The 7,148-nt window shown below is 41.4% G+C and overlaps 1 pseudogene; it reads left to right on the forward strand.

Annotated features, from left to right (window-relative positions):
* Nucleotides 1-551: 551 nt before the first annotated feature.
* LOC138094077 (small EDRK-rich factor 2-like) lies at nt 552-711 on the forward strand (annotated as a pseudogene).
* The last annotated feature ends 6,437 nt before the right edge of the window (nt 712-7,148 follow it).

A 7,148-nucleotide genomic window follows, 5' to 3' on the forward strand; every position in this document is an offset into this window, starting at 1 on the left:
AGCATCATTCCTTCCAAAGAAATCCCAGGGCTGATCTCTTTCAGAATGGACTGGTTGGATCTCCTTGCAGTTCAAGGGACCCTCAAGAGTCTTCTCCAACACCACAGTTCAAAAGCATCAATTCTTCGGTGCTCAGCCTTCTTCACAGTCCAACTCTCACATCCATACATGACCACAGGAAAAACCATAGCCATGACTAGATGGACGTTTGTTGACAAAGTAATGTCTCTGCTTTTTAATATGCTGTCTAGGTTGGTCATACCTTTCCTTCCAAGGAGTAAGCGTCTTTTAATTTTATGGCTGCAGTCACCATCTGCAGAGATTTTGGAGCCCACAAAATAAAGTCTGTCACCGTTTCCATTGTTTCCCCATCTATTTGCCATGAAGTGATGTTCTTGAAAGTGGAAGAGGAAAGTGAAAAAGTTGGCTTAAAACTCAACATTCAAAAAACTAAGATCATGGCCCTCGGCCCCATCACTTCACGGCAAATAGAAGTCCTCATCTCAGAAATTCAACTTAAAACTGTATTTGCAGGAGCCGTTGAGTTTGCCATGACCCGCGGTAACCAGCGCGAGTTCGCCCGCCAGAAGAATACGAAAAAGCAGAGCAACTCGGTTAAGGGAAAGCACCGAGATGACCAAGCAGAGGGACTCGGAGATCATGCCGCAGAAGCAGAAAAAGGCAAACGAGAAGAAGGAGGAACCCAGGTAGCTTTGCGGCTTCGTGTCCAACCCTCCTGCCCTTCGCCTGTGTGCCTGGAGCCAGGCCCATCATGCTCGCGTTTTCTCCTGTAGTGCTCACAGGTCCCAGCATGGATGGCATTCCCTTTGCCCTGAGTCTGCAGCGGGTCCCTTTTGTGCTTCCAACCCCTCAGGTAGCCTCTCTCCCCCTGGGCCACTCCTGGGGGTGAGGGGGCTACCCTTTCCCAGTGTTTTTCATTCCTGTGGGGCTCACCCCAAAGTATTAAAAGTAGCTTTGTAATTCAAATCAAAGAAAAACAAACTATATTTGCAATGGTCTGAGTGTTACAGCTCTGAGTCATTTGTGTTTCTATGTGTCCACATATGTGTGTGGTTGTGTAGATAGAGGGTGAAGCCACTGAATAATTTTGTGATATTCAAATTCAACCATTCCCAGTGTCACTGGTTGTTTCTTTTAAAATGAACTTATTTATTTTAATTGGAGGGTAATTACTTTACAATCTCGTGATGGGTTTTGCCATACATCAGCATGAATCGGCCACGGGGGCACATGTGTCCCCCCACCTTGAACCCCTTTCCCACCTCCCTCCCCATCCTATCCCTCTAGGTTGTCCCAGAGCACCGGCTTTGGGTGCCCTGCTTCACACATTAAAATTGCACTGGTCATCTGTTTTACATATGGTAATATACATGTTTCAAAGCTATTCTCTCAAATCATCCCACCCTCGCCTTCACCCACTGAATCCAAAAATCTGTTCTTTACATCTGTGTCTCCTTTGCTGATCTGCATGCAGGATCGACAGTACCGTCGTTCTAGACTCCATATATATGCGTTAGTATATAGCGTTTGTCTTTCTCTTCCTGACTGACTTCTTACTTCTCTCTGTATAATAGGCTCCAGGTTCATCCACCTCATTAGAACTGACTCAGATGCCTTCCCCTTTGTAGCTGAGTAATATTCCATTGTGTATACACACCACAACTTCCTTATCCATTCAACTGCCAAAGGACATCTAGGTTACTTCCACATCCTAGCTATTGTAAATAGTGTTGCAATGAACATTGGGGCACATGTGTCTCTTTCATTTCTCGTTTTCTTGGGGTATATGCCCAGCAGTGGGATTGCTGGGTTGTATGGCAGGTCTATTCCCAGTTTTAAAATGAGATTCTTGAGGAAGAAGAAAGTAATTACAGATGTAAGGTAGTAGAGATTTAAAAATAAAACTTTGTATTTAAATTTTGATTGGAAACTCATCTTCATGAGATTGTTTTTCCTTAAAGCACTTTTTTTAAAGTATGTGGTAGTTCTATCTATTGGAAAGACCTAGAAATTGTGACAGTGGCAAAGTGCTCATCCTGTCTTGAAAATACTGTTTTCCAACTGAAGGTAACCAGGGTTCCTTAAGGTGGTGCCTGATTCTAAGTCCACAACAGGAAATACACAAGCTGAGCCTGAAATATCTTGTCGCAACAGACAGTAAGGTGATTAATAAACACCACTAAGAGCCAACTTAAAGAGGCCTTCACTAGCCAACAATGAGGTAATTTTGTAAGTATAACAAATGCAATTAAATTAAAATACACCAAATATGCTTAAATCCAAGCATCAATAATAATACTAAAAGAATAATAACAAAGAAAGCGACTTGTTTTCTAGTAGATGATGCTAGAGAATCCAATTCAATCAAAGAAGCAGAAATTCTCTTGAATAGATCACAAATTTTGCAAAGCTAGAAATGGCCTATCACAAATTACTGCCTCATCTACTTGTCTAATTAGCCAGTTTTCAGGATCAGTTTTTTTCAGTGTCTAAGATAACAGAATTCAACTAGGTAAAAGAAAACAAGATCAAATTGCAAGCATATTGTTCATTTTTAATTATAAGACATCTAATAAAATGCATTCTGTTGATTAATCATATTTCTAATACTGAAGGCTATGAAATACAATTTTTAATAATAGAATATCAGAGCAAACTTGGAGATCACAAGCAGTACCCCATTTCACAGATCAAGTATTTGAGGACTTCCTACCTATTTCCAAGACATCATCCACACAGCTATGGTAGGAAGATGTCTCTGTCAGAGTTGAATGTTGATTCTAAAGGGCGTTGCATGTAGAAAGTCTGTTCCTCTCTTTTTCCAACATGGCAGAAGGTCTCTTTTTATTATCACTGCTACATACCGAGCTATTATCCTAGCCTTGGGGTACGCTGGAAAAACACTTTATTTTCCTTCTGCTGTATGAACTGACAGTCTTTTCTTCAGAGATTATTTTCACGGCTCATATTTCTTACAATGAGGAAGTTACCATGATGAGATGCGAATGTATATATTCTTGCCCAAACCTGTTTGAGGCTGTGTGGAGGAAGAAAAGGACTCTGCTAAATAAGAGACAAGTAACTGGGGCAGGGGGGCTTGCTTAGGAAAGAAACCCTGCAGAGAGCTGTGGAATATTCTGGAGACTGTAGTGTCTAGAAGAGGCTGTGGGTAAGGGACTGATCCTTGGTTAAAAGTTCACAGGTGGTTCACATGAGCTTATAAACATATCTGTTGGATGAATGAATACAGGAACATTCCAGGCAGGACAGAACAGGGATGGGAAGGTGAAACTTAAAAAATTTTCTCACCCAGAAAAGGCAGAAACCCTTATGGAATTTAGCTGATAAAAGGCTCTTAAGCTCATAAGCGAAATTAAGCAATCTACTGATGACAAACCCTTCATAATCTCAAATACATTAGGCAAATCTTAGATTATTCACAATAAAAAAGAAATCAAGCCATTAGCTTTGCTTCCACGAACACAGTATTTTGTTTGAGAAGGCTATTGTTGGCCAGACCTCAACAGTATTAGAGTGAGGGGTACAATTCTTAATCTCAAAATAAATGTGGAAACATATTTACCAAAGAAAATAGTTAATTAAGTCAGATCCAACTTCAGTGAGCTCCAGAGGAGTGTCTAAATTTTTGGATTGCTCCGGCGCTTTCTGTCACTCATTGTCTTCATATATAAAACAATACAGCATTATATAGACCTCCTAAGATTGCTGTCAGCATCAAAACAAATAATACATGCAGAGCAGAATTCTCTGTTGTCCCGAAACACCCTCCTTCTACTAAAATGACAGAGTTAAATAGCTCCAACAGAGACTTAAGACCCTGAAGCCTAAAATATCTGACCCTTTATAAAAAAAAAAAGTTTGATGACCCCAATCTAAGTCAATAATAGTAAGTGCTCACACTTTAGGGCTTCCCAGGCGGCTCAGTCGGTGGGAGATGCAAGTTCAATCCCTGTGTCAGGAAGATCCCCTGGAGAAGGAAACGGCAACCCACTCCAGTTTGAAACAGAGGAGCCTGGAGGGCTACAGCCCTTTGAGTCACAAAGAGTAGGACACCACTGGGCACCCACGCACACTGTCACACTTTAAGAACTTACTGAGTACCGCAAGTTCTGAATTGCCTCCTATTTAATCTTAGCAGTAATATATGGCTAAGATTAGCCATCAGTTCAGTTCAGTCACTCAGTCGTGTCCGACTCTCTGCGACCCCATGAATTGCAGCACGCCAGGCCTCCCTGAACATCACCAACTCCCGGAGTTCACTCAGACTCACGTCCATCGAGTCCGTGATGCCACCCAGCCATCTCATCCTCTGTCGTCCCCTTCTCCTCCTGCCCCCAATCCCTCCCAGCATCAGAGTCTTTTCCAATATGTCAACTCTTCGCATGAGGTGGCCAAAGTACTGGAGTTTCAGCTTTAGCATCATTCCTTCCAAAGAAGTCCCAGGGCTGATCTCCTTCAGAATGGACTGGTTGAATCTCCTTGCAGTCCAAGGGACTCTCAAGAGTCTTCCCCAACACCACAGTTCAAAAGCATCAATTCTTCAGTGCTCAGCCTTCTTCATAGTCTAACTCTCACATCCATACATGACCACTGGAAAAACCATAGCCTTGACTAGACGGACCTTAGTCGGCAAAGTAATGTCTCTGCTTTTGAATATGCCATCTAGGTTGGTCATAACTTTTCTTCCAAGGAAGCCATAATTATTCAATAAACTTTATTCAGTTTATTGAATAATTTTATTGAATAAAGTTTATTGAATTAATCTAGAGCTTGCATTCTTTTACAATTTGTATTTGAGGGAAGTAATCCCAAAGATGCCATAACTCTGAGGTTGTCCAGGTTCTCGTACAGAAGAAGTTAGAGATAGATAACTCTTTCCTTTCATTGCCTTATTTCTTCATGGCAATGCCTTACAGAACTATGATTTGAAAGGCTGACCTCAGTCCCACAAGGAACAATTTTGTATCTTAAACAGAACCCAGGTTCCAGTACTTGTCCATTATGTTCTGAATTATTATTTGCAGGATCTATGCTTAAAGGGCACTTTAATTGTCTCTCTACAAGTGACAATAAAGACTACATCAGAAATGTATGGATTGCATTTCTACTTGTAATAAAGAGGTCTTGAACTCAAGACTAGAGACAATTTCATTTTTCCTGGTAAATCCTATACTTTTTAGTGTGATGAGGGCTGTATAATTCTTCACACTTCTCTGTTTATTTCAGACGTATAGAAAGACAGAAGGATAAATGAATGACTGGAAACAGTGAGCTAGCTGGAACTGAGGCTTCCCCTTCTCTTTGTTGTTGCAGTTTAGTCGCTCAGTCATGTCCGGCTCTTTGCAACCCCATGGACTGCAGCACGCCAGGCTTCCCTGTCCTTCACTGTCTCCCAGAGTTTGCTCAAAATCAGGTCCATTGAGTCAGTGATGCCATCCAACCACCTCATTTTCTGTCGCCCCCTTTTTCCTTCTGCCCTCAGTCTTTCCTAGCATAAGGGTCTTTTCCAATCAGTCAGCTCTTCGAATCAGATGGCAAAAATATTGGCGCTTCAGCTTCAGCATCAGTTGTCCCAGTGAATATCCAGTGTTGATTTCCTGCAGGAATGACTGGTTTGATCTCCTTGCAGTCCAAGGGACTATCAAGAGTCTTCTCTAGTTCCACAGTTCAAGAGCATCAATTCTTCAGTGCTCAGCCTCCTTTGTGGTCCAACTCTCACATCCACATATGACTACTGGAAAAACCATAGCTTTGACTATACAGGCCTTTGTGAGCAAAGTGATGTCTCTGCTTTTTAATATACTGTCGAAGTTTGTCATAGCTTTTCTGCCAAGGAGCAAACATCTTTTAAAATGGCAGTAGCCTGTCAACTACTCGTTACTGGCAAACTGATTTTTCTCCACCTACAAAGCTCCTCTTACATTCATCTCATAACAAGAGTGAAGAGTAATGAGGCAAGTCCCTTGAGCAAAGCTCCATGAGACGTCCAGGCAGACCCAGCCCAAGGCTACCACTGCACAGGATTCAGAGACCACAGGAGATCTGCTGGCCCTTCTGCCTGTATTACAATCGGCACCTAGTGACATTGCCTGCTCCCTTGAGTCCTTTTACTAAGAGACTCATCACTAAATTCCATGGCAAGATGCCCAAGGGCTTATGGGCTTATGATATAAACATTTCAATACACATTATCGTTCTTATTTTGCTTTTTTAAAATTATGATTTTAATGGTCCTATATGTCTACATGATAAGCTAGCTCCAATCCTTTTGGGAAGTGAACAGAGTATAAATAATAAATAAGTGAAATAAATAAATTTGTTTCCTTTGCCCAGCATGTGCTGTATGCTGCGGAAGACGTGAAAAACATAATCACTGCTCTCTAGGAGATTTCAATATCAACTGGGGGATGAGAAATACACTTGTTAAACAACTAGAAAATATCATAAGGCTACTGATTATTTTCACTGCCGGTTTTCTGATACAGACTGACTATTCTAGAGGTTCAGAAAAAAGTGGGGTCAATACAAACAGAATTAGTCAGAGAAAGCGTCCTATACAGGATGAGACACGGTCCATGTAATGTCACGTCTCTAGCTCGGAGCTCCCCATCAGTGTGCCAAGTAGCTATTGATCCTTTCTGCCTCCAGGCTGGCTGAAAAGCAGCAAGAGTAGCATCTGGCTTGCAGCACCCTCTCTGAGCTTGGAACTGACCTCGATTTTACCCTAGTGGGTCACAACAACACCATCCTTCTTCTCATGTGAAAAGTACTTTCATGAATGGGTCTACGAAAAATGGAACTATTTTACGGTATTAATTTCAGCTTCTTATATCTGATTACATTCAGTAAAATTTCCCTTAAACAAAATTCAGCTAATCTGAATCTTTCTGGCTGAACTGGCTGGCTTTGCAAACAGTTTCCAAAAATTTATAGTCTCACAAAATCAGTCACTGTGCGTATTCACCAAAAGCAATTTTGGCCAAATAAATAGTTCATCAGTTTGTTCCCTGTGGGTATTTGATAGTTGCTTGTTATTTGACTGTTGTTTCTGTAAAAGTAATCTCTTTGCTTCCCACTACTATGCAGGCAAGCTTACTTTCCATGAC

This window comes from Capricornis sumatraensis, chromosome 17 (genome assembly GCF_032405125.1).
Source record: "Capricornis sumatraensis isolate serow.1 chromosome 17, serow.2, whole genome shotgun sequence".
NCBI lineage: Eukaryota > Metazoa > Chordata > Mammalia > Artiodactyla > Bovidae > Capricornis > Capricornis sumatraensis.